Source organism: Podarcis gaigeae (genome assembly GCF_964106915.1).
Source record: "Podarcis gaigeae genome assembly, chromosome: 3".
In the NCBI taxonomy this organism is placed as follows: domain Eukaryota; kingdom Metazoa; phylum Chordata; class Lepidosauria; order Squamata; family Lacertidae; genus Podarcis; species Podarcis gaigeae.
In genome coordinates, this window is record NC_139680.1 from 22,827,348 (window position 1) to 22,844,206 (window position 16,859).

General features: G+C 40.6%; 1 protein-coding gene across 2 annotated transcripts in view; it reads left to right on the top strand.

The window, feature by feature from the left end:
* CSMD1 (CUB and Sushi multiple domains 1) overlaps positions 1 to 16,859 on the top strand; it is a 949,787-nt gene that overhangs the window by 297,344 nt on the left and 635,584 nt on the right. The gene's annotated exons all lie outside the window — the stretch shown is intronic.

Consider the following 16,859-nt stretch of genomic DNA (forward strand, 5'->3'; position numbering starts at 1 on the left):
CAGTTTCTATTCTGAGTTCAGATTTTCAGAAATCTCTTTCCCCAGGGGGGTAAAAGAGTTAAAATCATTTGCACAAGAACACTACAGCTGAAAACAATGGAATTATTCCAAACTTAGTAGAGAGTGAAACTTGTGGTCATCCATAGCAGAGTTTTGTTTTGCTTATTTGATTTAGAAAACAGCTTGCTTGTTTCAGAAAATGTTTGGCATGATAATGTTGATATTTCCAGTTACAGATAGGTAGCCGTGTTGGTCTGCCATAGTCAAAACAAAACAAAAAATCCTTCCAGTAGCACCTTAAAGACCAACTAAGTCAGTTCTTGGTATGAGCTTTCGTGTGCATGCACACGAAAGCTCATACCAAGAACTGACTTAGTTGGTCTTTAAGGTGCTACTGGAAGGATTTTTTAATGTTGATATTTGTTGCTCTGCAGTTGTAAGGCATTTGATTCTCAAGTTTTGTAATGGTTGCCGGTCTACATTTCCTGGTTGAAGTTTGTGTTTGCTTTGGCATGGAGAAGTGTATGAAAGAAGGCTTTTCTAGAAATTAAGTTTTGAAAATATTTGGTGTTCTCCTGCAAATAATAATCAAATAATAATTAAAAAAAATACACACACAAAAAACCAACCCTAGGCCCAGGACTGGGCAATCTATGAGGCAAGGTGAGACAACCGCCTCAGGTGGCAAGGTCTACCTGGGCAGCTATGCAGATGTTGACCTTTCTTCCTCACCCCCCTAATTCTGATGTAGATCTTTCCTGACCCACTTTTTCCCTGACAAGGAGGGGGAATGCCATTTGGGAGTCTGTCTCAAGTGATGAAATGTCTTGGGCCAGCCCTGCCTCGTCTTTAAAGACATAGACTATTTACCTAAGCCTCTGGATTTCATGGTGTGCCTTGGTGCTATGGTCTTTGGAGGTGCTATGCTATGGAGGAAACCCTATTATTTTGAAATCATCCTTATAAGCTTCAGTATATAAAAGATCAGTAACAACTCTTATTTAGAATGCATCTAATAATAATATAAGTTCTAAGGATTTGATAACACATTTATTGGTGGCAGATAGAAAAACAAAAATAATTGTTATGGAAAGATATGTTATAGAGCACTATCGGGGGGGGGGGGGACAAACCACTGTCTCCAAATGTTTGATACAAGGAAAAGCACAGCAGTAAGATTTTAGCACTGTGTGGTGGGATTTTATTCAACATACGATGGACATGGGACAATATGAGGCAAACAATGAAGTGGTGAGAAGGGTGTGACTAGGGTGATTTACCCTAATTAATTATCCACAGTTGATAAAAACATCTGGAACCATTATGTAAGATTTAGATAAAATATATATGTGAGAGATGCTGTATTATTTGAAGCATTTCCGTAATGGTTTTCTGGTTATGGAGTATAATATCAAATTGCACTTTTATTAGAAGACCCTATTTAGAAGACATAGGTCTCTGTGTATTTCTTCCTACTGGATGTCAGTTTTCTTCTAACCCATTCAGTTTGTGTTGGCTATAGGATAAAATATAATCCCTTGTGAAATTCCAGCAATGTCAGCCTGTGGCAGGGCTTTTTCCTGGGGGGGGGGGGGGACTCACTGCAACTCAGTTCTAGCACCTTTCAGGTGGGTGCCATTGTCATTCTAAAGTGAAGGAGGGAGGTGTTCCTGCTGCGTTCCAGAACCCCTGTTGTCAATGTGGTAATTAAACAAATTCACCTAAATAAGTGCTCGATACTTATGCATAATTTTGGTAGAATTCAGCTGCGAAATGATCAAAATCTTTTATTCTGAAGATTCTTAATCTGATTTATGAATTCCTGTGGGAAATTGCAGCATTTAGTTCCTCAATTATCTTAAATCTAAACTTTGGGGATCTGCAGTTCGTTAAAATAATAATAATAATAATAATAATAATAATAATAATAATAATGTGTCACATCCTGAGGTCTCTCAGTTTGATATAAGTGGCTGAAAAACAAAATAATCATTTTTATATCTTCTACACTATTAGCTAATTTCCCAGAGGGTTTCTTCACTAGAGGAATTATATCCAATTTCTGCTTCCTTGCTAGTTGATGAGTATCTGCTTTAGCTCATTTTTCAAAATGTTTTTGTTGCAAAACTTGGCATGTTGGGAAGAGTAAAGCTGTCTGCAGCCCCTGCCCGACGTTTCCATTCATTTGTATATTCCACACACACAAAAGACTTTGTTTCCCCATCTGCTTCTGTATGGCATGTTGCCATTATCCCCATTACTAAGGAAATTAGGCTGGTGCTTCTTTACATTGGGATACACATACAAATGTTTGTACCATTGAGATGTCATGTAGAGGAACCACATCTTATTGAAAGCAATGCAGTGCAGAGGAAAAACATTCATGTTTAGATGTACAGTCAGATACAAATGTGGGTGTAGTTCATTTGCACTGCATTATTTACCTTCAGTGGAATGTTGATTCGAATGCACATCCCAGTGTAATGCAATTCATTTGCCTTGGCTATATTCTGTTAATAAATAAAATAAAATCAGGTAACATTGAGAAAGGGATGCAGGTGACACTGTGGGTCAAAACCACTGAGCCTCTTGGGCTTGCCAGTCAGAAGGTCGGTGGTTCAAATCCCTTCAACGGGGTGATCTCCCAGCTCCTGCCAACCTAGTAGTTCGAAAGCACATAAAAAATGCAAGTAGATAAATAGGTACCGCTCCAGCAGGTAGGTAAACGGTGTTTCCATGCACTGTTCTGGTTTTACCAGAAGCGGCTTACTCGTGCTGGCCACATGACCTGGAAAAATTGTCTGCGGACAAACGCTGGCTCCCTCGGCCTGTAAAGCGAGATGAGCACCGCAACCCCAGAGTCATCTGCGACTGGACTTAACTGTCAGGGGTCTTTTACCTTTACCTTTTTAACATTGAGCCACAGCTTTTTGCCTTGGTATGGCCATTGAAAGCCCTCAACACCAGCAATCTGAGAATCCTCAACACCACCTCTGAGACCAACTGTGTGAGCTCAGGCAAGCAGGGAGAGTGCTTTTTAGTGAGGCAGGCAGTAAACCAGTAGAATCTCTAATCTGTCACAATTACCCAGTGCCAGGAAGAAACATGCTACCCCCCCAACCAGACAGAAAGTCTGGAGGGGGGAGAGAGAGAGAGAGAGAGAGAGAGATCATATAGATCACAGCAACTCCCCCTCCCATAAAACCTTGTGTCAAGCAGTTAAGAAAATTGGATGAAAATTATTGTTTCTCTGCTTTTCATACAAGCGTAGAGCTTTCTGAAATGCCTCAAGGGGCGTTCTAGAAAGCTGTGCACTTTTCTGAGCTCGCCCACTGAGGCACAGGTCAGATAAAGACCTGAACATTGGGACAAATCTCCTGTGTTATTCCTCGTAGTGGATTGGTATGGTGGGGCACTTTTGTACACACACACACACACACACACACACACACAGTAAGCAGCGGCATCTCTCCTGCTGGAAGGTCAGGTAAGCACCTCTATCCTCACTACACTGTCCACTACTGGTCACTCCCAAATTCATCTTGCTGCATTTGAGAAAGATCTTGTCCCAGCCTATGCTAAGCATAAGCAATATCCCTTTTCATATACTCTGCAACACACACTCAGCCCTAGGATGGCCATGTGTCCTCCTTTACAGGGTACAGTTGTGTATGAACCAACCCAGACCCTGCGCTTGTCACTTGAAGTGCTTCTCTATGTCCCCCATCCCAGAGAGGTCCGGAGGGTGGCCATAAGAGAACAGGCCTTTTTTGTGGTGGCTCCCAATTGTGGAATGCTCTCCCAAGAGAGGCTCGTCTGGTGCCATCACTACATGTTTTGAGACACCAGGCAAAAACATTCCTTTTTACCCAGGCCTGTGGCTAGTAATCTATTGCCTATTAAAGTGTGGGAAAATAGACTGTTATTAAGATGACTGTTTTTATTAGAGTGTCTGTCATTATGTTTTTTAATCATTGATATTCTGTAATGTGTTTTTAATGTTGTACACCACCCAGGGGACTGACTTTTGAACATTTTTTTCACTTGCTCCAGTATTTTAAAACGTGGTGTTCTTGCATGAGGCCATCAGCTACTCCCATATAACTTCCGTGGGAACAGAACAGTGTCTGTAGAATAGATATCTCTATACTACACCCTGCTGCATAGATTACAGCTCAGGGAAATGGCTTTTTTGTTAGCAACCACAAAGAGGTGGGCGTCATTTAAGCCTTTCCTCTGGCTTCTGTAATTAGCAAAATATTGATGCTGCTTGTTTGTAGAGAGAGAATTTTCTGAAACTCTTGATGTTAAACTTTTCCGCACTGATGTTTTCTAATTATTATCTTACACCTTGATGAATAGCGAGGGTTTTTAAAAAATCTATTCTGCTAAAAATATGAGCAATTCGCACATGCTATATGCAATATAGCATGTTATACACACACACATGACCACAGTTTCCTAAAGTAATCAGCACATAAGCATGTGTGCATGCGCGCACACACACACACACACACACACACAGAGAGAGAGAGAGAGAGAGAGGATATGATCATATAAGACTACTGATGGATTAGTACTTCTAAAATTAAGCTGCAGAAATATAATGTCACATGTGGCTTGACTCTTCTATAATTAATATATTTATAATACATGCATTTTTGGTATAGTCTTGCATAGGCTTTTTTTCTTTTTAAAAAAGGCAATGCACAGGTGGCTCAGACATAGGTAGATGCTTGATCCAAGAGGCAGCCCAATGCAAACGAAGCATGATTGGATCAGAACCACCAGATTCCATGTATAAATTCATATAAAATGGATTCCTCTTCTACCTTCCTCTGACCATTTTTAGTTGTAGACAGTCTTGGCGGCCTCCATTGCTGACTTTAGTTTTGGCAGGCTTGCAATATTGTCTCTCTTCATGCTATATCACAGTATGTGTTCTCTTCACCTGGCAATAGAACCACACTCTGTGCACGAAACATTAGGATTTGTATTTTGAAAGGAAGCTAGGAGAAACTGTTGCCCTTGAGCTCAGTCCCTTATCCAGTATCCAACCTGATTTATGTTTTCCACTGCAGTGATCACCTAATCTGAACCTGAATGAAGTCTTGCAAAATGAAGTGCACACTGGGTTGAAAAACTTGTGCCATGATCTGTTAAACATTTTGAGAAAGAGAGGCAACTCTGCCTCTATTCAGACTTTAATCCTTTCCATTAGAAGCATTAGTCCTTTTGTTATCTCAACTGCTGCTGGTGCTTATAAAGTAGCATCCCTTTTAAAACACTTTCAGGAATTGTGTACAAGAATCAAACAAAAGATCAAAGCAAAAACAGCTCCTCCTTAAACCACACTTCCTTCTGTAGTATGGGCTCTAACTTATTTTTGACCCCCCATGACTTTTTCCTTACTTATAGTGATGCATCCACACTATAAGTGAGGTCTGTTTGAGCATCTGCAAATCACAGAGTTTGTCCCTCTCTGCTTTCGGTGAGGTTAGCAGCAGATTAGGAAGCAAGCTCAATTTAGAAATGGGTCAGCAATTAGGAGCATATTTAAGAAACACTGGGAGTGGGGAAGGAATCATCCCTGTTCAAACATTCTAGGTTGTCTTATAATGCTGGCTGCAAAGGATCATGTTGCCTTAGGCTTTTTGCAGAATTATAGATATAAATTAAAGAGTACTCTTTGCACCTGTGGACACCTCTTTGTTTGACACTGTAGAAGATATTCTGATAGAAATAGCATTAGATATGTATTGCATCTGAGTATCCCTGGTAAACTTTGTATTCTAAGTAAGGCATTTACAAGAGTCAGTAGTATAACTAGTCAGTAAGCTAGGTTTGTCCGAAGAGTCTAAACTAGATTTTGATTAGGCATACTGAAAATGACATTTTAAAAACAAAACAAAACAAAACCATGGTTGAATTCTTCCAATTACCAAGTTTCTCATGAATGCATGCCCAGCCATTCTATGAAGCAAGGCAAAGTCCTTGTCTCTGACTGCAGATTGCGAAGGATGCTAGATCACACATCCCCTTCTCATCTGCTTCTGGGCTGCCTGCAAACCCACCCACAGACCCCACAGCTTGCCTGCTCTCCTGCATCAGTTCTTCACCCAATTCCAAAGAGGAAAAGGTAGACAGGTTCTGTCTGTCTGTGCCTGCAAGCAGCCTGGAAACACAGAAGCAAAAAATACTGTTGTCTGTTAAACTTTAAACTGTATCTCCTCCCCAGGGAGAGCCAGTGTGGTGTAGTGGTTAAGAGTGGTGGACTCATAATCTGGTGAACCGGGTTCGTGTCTCCGCTCCTCCACATGCAGCTGCTGGGTAACCTTGGGCCAGTCACACTTCTTTGAAGTCTCTCAGCCCCACTCACCTCACAGAGGGTTTGTTGTGGGGGAGGAAGGGAAAGGAGAATGTTAGCTGCGTTGAGACTCCTTAAAGGGAGTGAAAGGCGGGATATCAAATCCAAACTCTTCTTCTCTTCTTCTTCCCCCTGCTGCAAAGTGGCAATAGCATTTCTGGGGCTCAGCAGGGTTATTTTGCCCTATCATCTCAGTGCCTCACTCTGAGGAAGGACCCTACTGCATCATGAGTTAGGGCCTGCCCTTCCTCTGAATGAGACATTGCGGGCATAAATGCTGCCCAGGGACCTTGCAAAGCTGGGCCCCACAGCACCAAAAACTGGAAGTGGCAGCAAATGTGTAGAATTTGCCCAGTGGGTTGGTGCATGATGAGGAAGGAAGGAGGAGATGGCAGCATTTGGTGGTCTGCCTCAGGTGGCCCAATGTTTTTGGCCATCTCACATGGATCTTAAGTGGCAATTTTTCACTGTCTGTTTTTTTTATAAAAAAAATGCTTTCAATAGCTTTAATTGTGTTGGTAAAAGGTTGGCGTAGGATGGCGGTAAGAGAAAAGGCGATGTTCTTCTCGTGACACCCGTAGAGAGATTCAGTAGGGCAAACCTTGTGGATTTGTAACAACTGTGACAGTAAATATCCTCAGACAAGACTGCGTACACCCCTGCTGTCTCCTCAAATCCTGCTGAGTTTCGTTACAACTGACCCTGCAGAATGGGTGACATTTCTGCTGCACTTCCTCCTTGTTAAAAAATGTTTTGCATCAAAAGTACAGGCCACATCCTTAAATCAAACCAAGGGGAGAAAAGAAGTGGGTGAATAGACAGCTGCTGTGTGTAGGATGTTAGACTTGTTTTGATGTTGGCACACAGCACTGCCGTAGGAGTTTAGCAAATGGTGGCATCGGTGAGGTAACAGAAAACAAAAAAACACCATTGCTGAGCACAGTTTTGGCTTCAGACTTATCACCAGGCTTTCTGCTGGCAATTAAAGCAATTTTTCCACAGCTCTCAGGGGCTGTTTTGTTTTTAAAGTCCTTCTGAAGCACAGATCTTACCCACGCAGCCTTGTTGCTGACATACTTAACAAAACACAATTGGGGGGAGAAGGAGGGAAGGAACGACTTGTTTATCGGAGTGATCTTTTTATTGGAAAAAAGATTGATTCTAGGAGCTCAAATGTATAATAGCTTGGAATAGATGTCATGATTACAATGTCAGCTCTAACAGAAAACAAATAATTTAAATTCATCAACCAGTTGTTATGTTTTAAAGTGTATAGTTTGTATATATAATTTGACTTGATGCATGTTAGTCAGACAGGAAGGAAGTGGCTGCATTTTTTTATATACTTTAGGATGCTGTACACATGTATATTGCTGAATTAAATGTCATCACCACCTTTTCAAAAGCTGTAGCAGCAGTGCTTTATATAACACTCTGGTGATTGTACTCTACTCCAGCATTTCAGAACTGGTATGTCATTTCGGCTGCCTTATCTTTTTAATATTTTTTTTTGAAATTTTCTAAAATTGTTTTAGCTGTAACAAAGGCTTAGATAAGGACAGAATTTCTAGTGTCAGAGAATACAAAGTAAATCATTTGTATGTCGGAAAAGGCTCTTATTCCCATATTATGTGCTCAGTGTGCAAGTGAGCATATGAGAAGGAAGCCATTATAGATTCCTCACAGGTAGAGTTCTCTACCCTCATTGAGCAAGTCCATGACAGAACAAGTCCATGGCCACACTGAATCTCTGATGCACACAGGGAGATCTCTTTTGCACAGAGACTTCCCATTTGTCTTGACGGAAGAGGCAACACTTCATCACTTCATGTGTGGAACATCCCCTGAAATGGAAGTAATTTAGGATATGCAAGTACGTAACTTATGCCCACAGTTCTTGGGGATTTGGGGATAGAGCTATAAGGGCAGATAAATACTGGGGTCACAAATGTTAACAGAGCTTTTGCTCACTACACTTCATCTTGGCTGAATGCAACTCAGCTTCTGTGATGTTGGAGGGATCTGTTTGCTATTCCATATCTGCCACGGTGCAGTGCTGTACGTGCAAACTCAGTACAGTGGAACGTACCATCCTCCTTGCAAACACTTCGGGTAATGAGCTCTGCTAACCCGGAAGTGGATGCTCCTGATTGCGAACTTTGCCCCGGGCAAAGGGAGGTCCCATTAGTGAAAGCGCATGTTAAGAATGGTTTCGGGTTAAGAACGGACCTCCGGAACTAATTAAGTTCGTAACTGAAGGTACCACTGTATGGATTTGCTACACTAAACTCATGACACCTAAATAGCTTTGTGATGCATTACTGCATTGGACTAGTCTGGCAGTCTGAAATTCTAAAAACCTCTGCTCATTAGCTAAAGTCCCACCTGGGGTATTGTTTAGAGTATGGAAACAGACTTACTTTTCAGAGTGTTTGCCAGTCTGCTGGACATGGAAGAATGCAGAAGCTTCTGAACTTGGGTTATTTATTACAAACTGGGGGAAAAAACCCCTGAGAATAATGCCAGTGGGAAGTGGCCAATGGTAGCTTACTAGAAAACTATTGCTGCTTATTATTCAACTGATTCTTATGGCTTTCACATATTAATCCTAAGCAGTGCTTTCCCCCCCTAAAATAAAATTTAGGGGTTCTCTCACTTTGACTCAAGAAAATCACCATTTTATAGTTCAAATTGGGGAAAATAAATACATTAAATGGACAAAAGTACAAAGATTCACAAAATGTTTAGGGGTATGTGTACCTCTGCGTCCCCCCAGAAAAAAGCACTGATCCTAAGTATATTCACATTTATTTCTGTGAAGTTTATTTCCAAGTATTATTGACATGCTTATAAATGTCAAGCAAGTAAGTATCAGTGATCTTCACAATTTATGAATTTCTGTATAGCTTAGGTTGTAGAAGGATATAAATAGGTAAATCAATTATAGTGAAAAAGTATAGAAAGCACTTTATGTATTATGCAGTACATGGCGATAATATACTATTAAGGTTCAGTGAACATGCTTTGTCTCATACTTTATTTATTAGTAGCATATTGGTGTGCCTGTGGCAGTAACCTCTTGGGCTATGATCTTATTAAAGCTTGCAGAGGTCACATATACTTATTACTTGCAAACATTTGAAGTGGCACGAGAAATTTGTAGGTTCACATTCAGAAGGGGAACCAATGCCCTCTAATACGCTTTCTGTTGTTTTACTACTGATTATAGTTAGAGCTTTTTATACGCTAATGCAAAAGTGAACAATATTGAATAAGGGTTGACAAGGGTAGGCATCCAGCTTTTATGTATGTGATGTGGGAAGTAGGTGGTTGTTGTTTTGCAAAGAAGAAAGTATCTCTTGCACCATGCAAATAGTAAGCTGGAAGAACTGAACTATAAAGACTTATTTTTATTGGTATGGGAGACGAAACATCAGTAGACTAAGGATCCAAACCCAGTGTCTTTTCCCCACTAAAAGTTTTGACAGTTGCTATGAGGAAGGCAAATAATAATAATAATAATAATAATAATAATAATAATATTTATATCCTGCCCTTCCCCAGCCGAAGCCAGGCTCAGAGCGGCTAACAACAGTAAAATAATACAGCATTCTCAAATAAATTCATTATAAAATCAGTTCAAATCAAATTAATGGCAACCAATTGGGCTAGAGCTCTGTGAGGATGACCAAAGGAGGGGGTCAGGCTGTGCCTTGGCCAAAGGCCTGGAACAGCTCTGTCTTGCAGGCCCTGTAGAAAGATGTCAAGTCCCGCAGGGCCCTAGTCTCTTGTGTCAGAGCGTTCCACCAGATCGGAGCCACAGCCGAAAAAGCCCTGGCTCGGGTTGAGGCCAGCCTAACCTCCCTGTGGCTTGGGACCTCCAAGATGTTTTTGTTTGAAGACCGTAAGTTCCTCTGTGGGACATACCAGAAGAGGCGTCCCCGTAGGTACGAGGGTCCTAGGCTGTATAGGGCTTTAAAGGTTAAAACCAGCACCTTAAACCTGATCCTGTACTCCACCGGGATCCAGTGCAGCTGGTATAGCTCTGGGTGAATGTGATCCCGCAGCGAGGACCCTGTAAGGAGTCTCGCCGCGGCATTCTGCACCCGCTGGAGTTTCTGGGTCAGTTTCAAGGGTAGCCCCACATAGAGTGAGTTACAATAATCCAGTCTGGAGGTGACCGTCACATGGATCACAGTGGCTAGGTCACGGCGAGAGAGGTAAGGAGCCAACTGCTTAGCTTGCCAGAGATGAAAACCCAGACAGGCCCACTTTGTCTGCAGGCAAATTGGCGGGGTGTCCAAGTTGGTACTTGCAACATAGCTGGTTTTAAAGCTCTGGCAGCAGACCTGACAAAAGTCTGACTCTGACAGGTCTGCTGTCAGAGTAAGAGCCCCCATAACTGACTGAAGCAGTGACACCAGCCAATCCGAGAACAGCAAGCAGTCTTTCCCATATCTGAATTCTCTACAACATTTTTCACACTGTTGAAGGTAAACATTCCTTCTCTTACTTGTGTGCATGCGTATGTGAACGTATGGAGCCATCATGGCACCTTTACCACCTCTTGGAAGATTCATGAAGCTGAGCTCATCCACTTGATTCAATTTTTCCTTTCTTTTTTTTCTGAGCAAAGATTGGGTCTTAACAGAAGGTTTAGTAAAGAAGATAAAAAAAGCAATGTTTCATTACTAGTAATAAGAATCTTGGTACTTTGTATATGTTGATATATGATTTCAGCATATTTTGGTTGCAATGCCTTTCAAAAAAGAATAATTTTGCTTCAAATCCTGCAGTTGTCATTGACTTCAATAAGTTTTGCAGAATGCCTTTCATCTTGGGCATTTTACGGTGCTATAACAGATAAATTATCATTGGTATGTTGCTGTTATTAAACTCATACCTTGTCTGAGTTTAGGCATCTAAAATTGTTTTGTGCTTTAAGCAATCCGTAGCCTTTATAAATTGCAAATTATTCAAACATGTGACTAAATTCTGTTAAAAAGAAATGTGATCTTTCCCTCCTCCAATTCACTTCTTGATCCTTCAGCTGTCATAGAAATCAAGGAAGTACTTAAATAAAGCGGTAAAGATACTTACTGCACATATTTGTAGAAATTTTGTAAAAGCAAGTATTTAAATGTATTAAACGTTCTCTTTAGGATTATTGTAACAGTAGATTAAGTTTACCAAAAAAAATTGCTTGTCACTCTAGCTGCAGAGTGTTGTTTATTTTGCAGTTGCCACCATTGTTAGTATGCTGATGGTGGCAATACTTGCTATGCTGACACCAGCTCATGAGAAGAACTTCACTACCAATAAGCTCTTGGGCTATAATCTTTGAAAGTATTGAGTGCTCTGTGCCATTCTAAGCCCTAAATGAATCTTGGCAGGGGGAAAATTGAACAACTTGAAAATGCAAGGAACACAGTTGTTGGTTTTTTTCATCTCACAAATCTTACTGCTGGCATAATGCATAAGTAGGCATTTGTAATGTTTTGGAATCTGTTTTTCAAAAGGCCCGATTCCATGTTTTGTAGTACTTTAGTGTGGCAGAAATGGGAATAGTTCAAGACCATGATTTAGTTACTGCTCAGTCATTCCCACATGGCTTAAACATAGCTAGACAGCCTTGGATTATTCCATACCCTCCAACATTTCTCCGATGAATATAGGGACATCCTATTCAGTAATAATAATAATATAATAATAATAAATGTTATTATTTATACCACACCCATCCAACCGGGCTCCCCAACCACTCTGGGTGGCTTCCAACACATATAAAAAACATAATAAAACATTAAACATTTAAAAACCCTCCCTATACAGGGCTGCCTTCAGTTGTCTTCTAGAAATTGTATAGTTACTTATCTTCTTGGCTTGAGGGCTCATAACTCTATACCTATCAACACTTCTCTGATGAAAATAGGGACATCCTACCATAACCTCCAACATTTCTCCAATGAAAATAGAGGTGTTCTAAGGAACAGCATTAAAAGCGACTGGGCTTAACTGTCAGGAGTCTTTAACCTTTATCTTTAAGGAACAGCAGGACATTCCGGGATCAAATCAGAAACCAGAAATGGCTTCTGTAAATCTGGGACTGTCCCTGGAAAATAGAAACACTTGGAGGGTCCGTTTTCTGGTAGGCTCAGTTATACCTAATAGGAATAAGGCTGCCATCACATAAAGTCACAAAAATCTTTGGATATGCAATCCTATATGGCTCCCGGTTGCATGTGAAGGAGGCAACTGCATGAGCAGGACTAACTGATGACATGGATTTTTCCTATTACCATCCTTTGGGAAGGTATGTTCTACAGAACTAGAGGTACCTCAGAAGGGGACCTAGGATTTGGAGTCTCTGCACTGATTCTGTCCCCCAACATTCTTGTGTTCATGAGTGAAGTATCTTTCAGTGTTCGATTAATTCTGAAACACAGATTTTGCATGAGATATGCATGGAGGAACCACTAACCTGCGAACAAAAAGTAGTTACTTGTATTGCGAGATTAAGAAGTCTGTTTTATCTATTCTCTCCTCTCAGTGATAGGACACAGTAGGCACAGCTTCTAAATAGACCTTTTGAATTTTCAAGTTGCAGTACCCTATAGTCCCAAGTTTTACATTGCATGCTACCATTTCCTTAGTTCCTCCCTGCATGTTCCACAGAAACTCTATATATAAAAAATCAAACAGTAAACAAATATTACATAAGAAAAGCAACCCACAACATTATCCTAATATAGTCCTTGTCCTCCTTCTTGTCCTCCCCTTCTTTCTTCTTCTTTAACTGATTCAGAGATTTAGCCATTACAAAGCTGTGCTATTTTGGCAAAATTATAGCACAAACAAGCAGCAGCATAAACAAGCCAGTTTTAAGAGCATGTTGGTAATGCATAATTGCTAGGTACCATATTTTTACAATTAACTATGAAATCCTTGTTTCAATATTACTAGCGTCTTAATTAAAAAACAACAACAAAAGCATTTATCTGTTAACACCTACACTGTAAACATTTGTAGTTTCTTAGTTTGTTCCTGTTGAAATAATAAGGTTAGATTTTAATATGGGATTGAACTGTTATGGCCACATGCCTCTCCCCTTCCTTATAATATAACTCTAATTTCTATCTGGAAGTCCTGAACTTATTTTGGTCTTTTGTGATAAAAGCAAGTTTTAAACCCTTCCTTTAACTTTAACTTTAAATTTGTATGACACTTTTTCCATACAGAGGTAGCTGAAGCAGCTCACATAGTACAAGAGCAGCAATGCAGAGAACAAAGGGTGGCAAACAGAGTGAAACTGCCCATGGGGATTTTCCCTATCTCCCACCATAAGTACAGCTCTCGGCTACATCCAGCCACCCCAAAAGCAGCTCCTGAGGTTGCAGGAACCTTTAGAATGGCCTGGGAAGGGCATGAAAGGAGGGTGCGGAAGGATGGGGGGAATAGCTGCTTACTCTGCAGTCTGGGTGGGTGGCAGTTGTGAACCCATTCCCAGGGCGCGAGTAGTCACTTTCCAGTGGCCAGCCATTTTAGTGCCCCAGGCTGGTCACACAGTAAGGCAAAAGCCCTCCAAGCCAAAGTTCAAACTGCTCTATCAGGGGCAGCCAAGTGAGAGGGGTCTGGACAGTGGACAAGGGCTTTAACCAGCATTAAAACACAGTTAATAAGCCAAATGCACCTGGCAGTGCTGTCGGCTGAAGAGCAAAGTGGGGAATACCTGCAGAGGCGGGGGAATCAGAAGAACTGGGCAGGGTTGTCATGTGTGAGTGGATCCACTTACGTTTTATTTTTTAAAAAAAGATTTTTATTAAGGTTTCAACAGATTTATAATAACAAACAAGACAAAATAACACAACAACAAACAATAAACGATAAAAAACACAAAAACCAAACAAAAATATATAAGTTCAACTCTTAATTTCATATAACTTACTTTCCTGACTTCCTCACATCTCCCTTTTCTGTATTCAAATTTCCAATTTAGTTTCAGCAAATTCTTCCTCTATTTTGACTAATTTTAATATTACTTAATTTCTTTTAAATTAACCATTCCCACTGCTATCCACTTATTTTCTAATCCCCCATCATTTGATTAATTTAACTGTGTTTCTTTACTTGTTACTCATAAAACATCTTTGCACATTCCTTTCAGCTTTATCACTAATGCCACATTATCTCACTATCCTGCATCACGTTAACATTCAAATAATTTACAATGTTTTTGCAGATAATCTTTAAATTTCTTCCATTCTTCTTCTGTTTGTTCTTCTCCCATGTCTCAGATTCTGCCAGTCATTTCTGCCAGTTCCATGTAGTCTATCAATTGCATCTGCCATTCTTCCAAGGTGGGCAAATCTTGTGTCTTCCAACACTTACATTTTCAAAACAAAAAAAATTTCCTTCCAGTAGCACCTTAAAGACCAACTAAGTCAGTTCTTGGTATGAGCTTTCGTGTGCATGCACACTTCTTCACTTACATTTTATTAATGATATATCTATGCATCATGAGTGTGACCCACTCTCCTAGGCCACCACATTTTCTGCAATGGAAGAGACTCCAAAAACTGCCATTCTCCCTATGGCAGATATTGTTCAAGGTATGTCCCACATTCAGAACCACAAGTTAAAAGCATTGTCTAGCATGCTCACATGGCTGGTGGGTGTCTAGGCCTCTGAATACTGCAAATCACAAATGGGGAGAGCATTTCTGCACTCAGGCTTCCTGTTTCCAAGCTTCCCATAGGCAACTAGTTGTGAGAACAGGATGTTGGAGAAGTTGGGCCTTTGGCCTCACCCAGCAGAGCTCTTTCCATGTTCTTAAGACTAAGCAGCTGCTCCATTTTTATTACCCCACCCCCACAAACTACTGGAGTAATTTGTAACAATCTGTCAATTCCCAGTTCAGACATAGAGCGCTCACACAAGACGACCTCTTAGAAAATAGAAAACAGGAAGAAAATAGTAAATTGTAACATAGAAACTGCTGTAATTGTCTTTTCAGTTTTTGTGGTATCTTGATTGGTGTTTTCACCAATCTTTGGCTCAGCTGTCTGAAACTATATATATTATATGAAGATTACTCAACACCTTTGCCTTCTTTTAGTCTCCAAAGTGTCACAACAAGATATATGCTCAGGTAGAGAAAACTATTCAGTGCCACTCTTTTGTTGGCAGATTCTTGACAAGAGCTGAGTGGAGGGGTTGCCCAGTGGTCAGTTTTTAAATTAATATTGGTACAGAAAGCAAACTACACTCTTCTCCTTCTGATTCTGGCCTTAAATTTGCCTTGAAGAAAATTGTTTCTCTCTAATGTCTGTTAGGGATCATAGCCTCCAGATCTAAAACAATTTCATGTCTGAAAAGATTCAGAAAGGAAATATGAATCATCATCCAGAGCAGTCGCTTAGAAAAAATATGGGTTTGTCACTTCTCTCTCACTCTTTCTCTCTCTCTCCCCCTCTCTCTGTTTCATTCACAAGAGGAAGATTCGGGCCATCCTGCTACTTGTTACTTATTCAGGTTGAAAAAATAAATAGTTTAGCCCAGCAATTTGTGACACATAATTACTTGCTTCACTACACTACTTTGATTTGCTGAGCAATTATCTCAATTAGGGCTACTTGCACTGTAAGGGCCAAGTATCACTCAAGACAAGTCGAATATGGTACTACTGCACTGGCATTTGCCCCAGCTAGCTCAGGAAAGAAAAATGTTAATCCACTGTTTTGCTGCTAAGCTTATTTTAGGAAGAAAATGCCAGGAACATAAATAACACCTATGCACTGGTGGGAGACAACATTTCAATTTGAATAATTCATCTCAAGTTGTCACTGCTGGATATGCAGGAATTAGTGTGACCATTCCATATTCTTATTCTCTGAGAAACACTAGAAGCCTGTAATAAAAGAGCCTCTCAAAGCAGTCATGTGCGCAGTACATTCAGTTATCCCAAGTAATTTTTCTGCATATCTGGCCAACACATGGGTTTCATTTAGTTTAGGGCTGCAGGAGAGCTAAACATATGTCGTAAGCATAGTGATTGAACAGAGATTTGAACCCAAGTTTCCTTGGCCTAAGTTCAGTACTCCAATCAATCACTAGACTGCATCTTGGCATTCTCTCTCTCTCTCTCCCTCTCACTCACACACACACATACACACAACAGAGCTAATCAAACTTTTACAGATTTTATGCGTCTTCAACAGTTCTCCTTTCAAGTTACAGTGGATGCTCGGGTTGTGAATGTGATCTGCAGCGTTCACAACCCACAGTGGCGCGTCTGTGCATGCACGGGTTGAGATTCAGCGCTTCTGCGCATGCACAACCGCTGAAACCCGTAAGTAACCAATTCCAGTACTTCCGGGTTTTGCTGGTCCATAACCCAAAAAAAGCAACTTGAAGCATCTGTAACCCTAGGTATGACTGCATTAAAAAAAGAAAAAAATACACCTTCCTATTCTACCTTTTTCCATCATGGAAC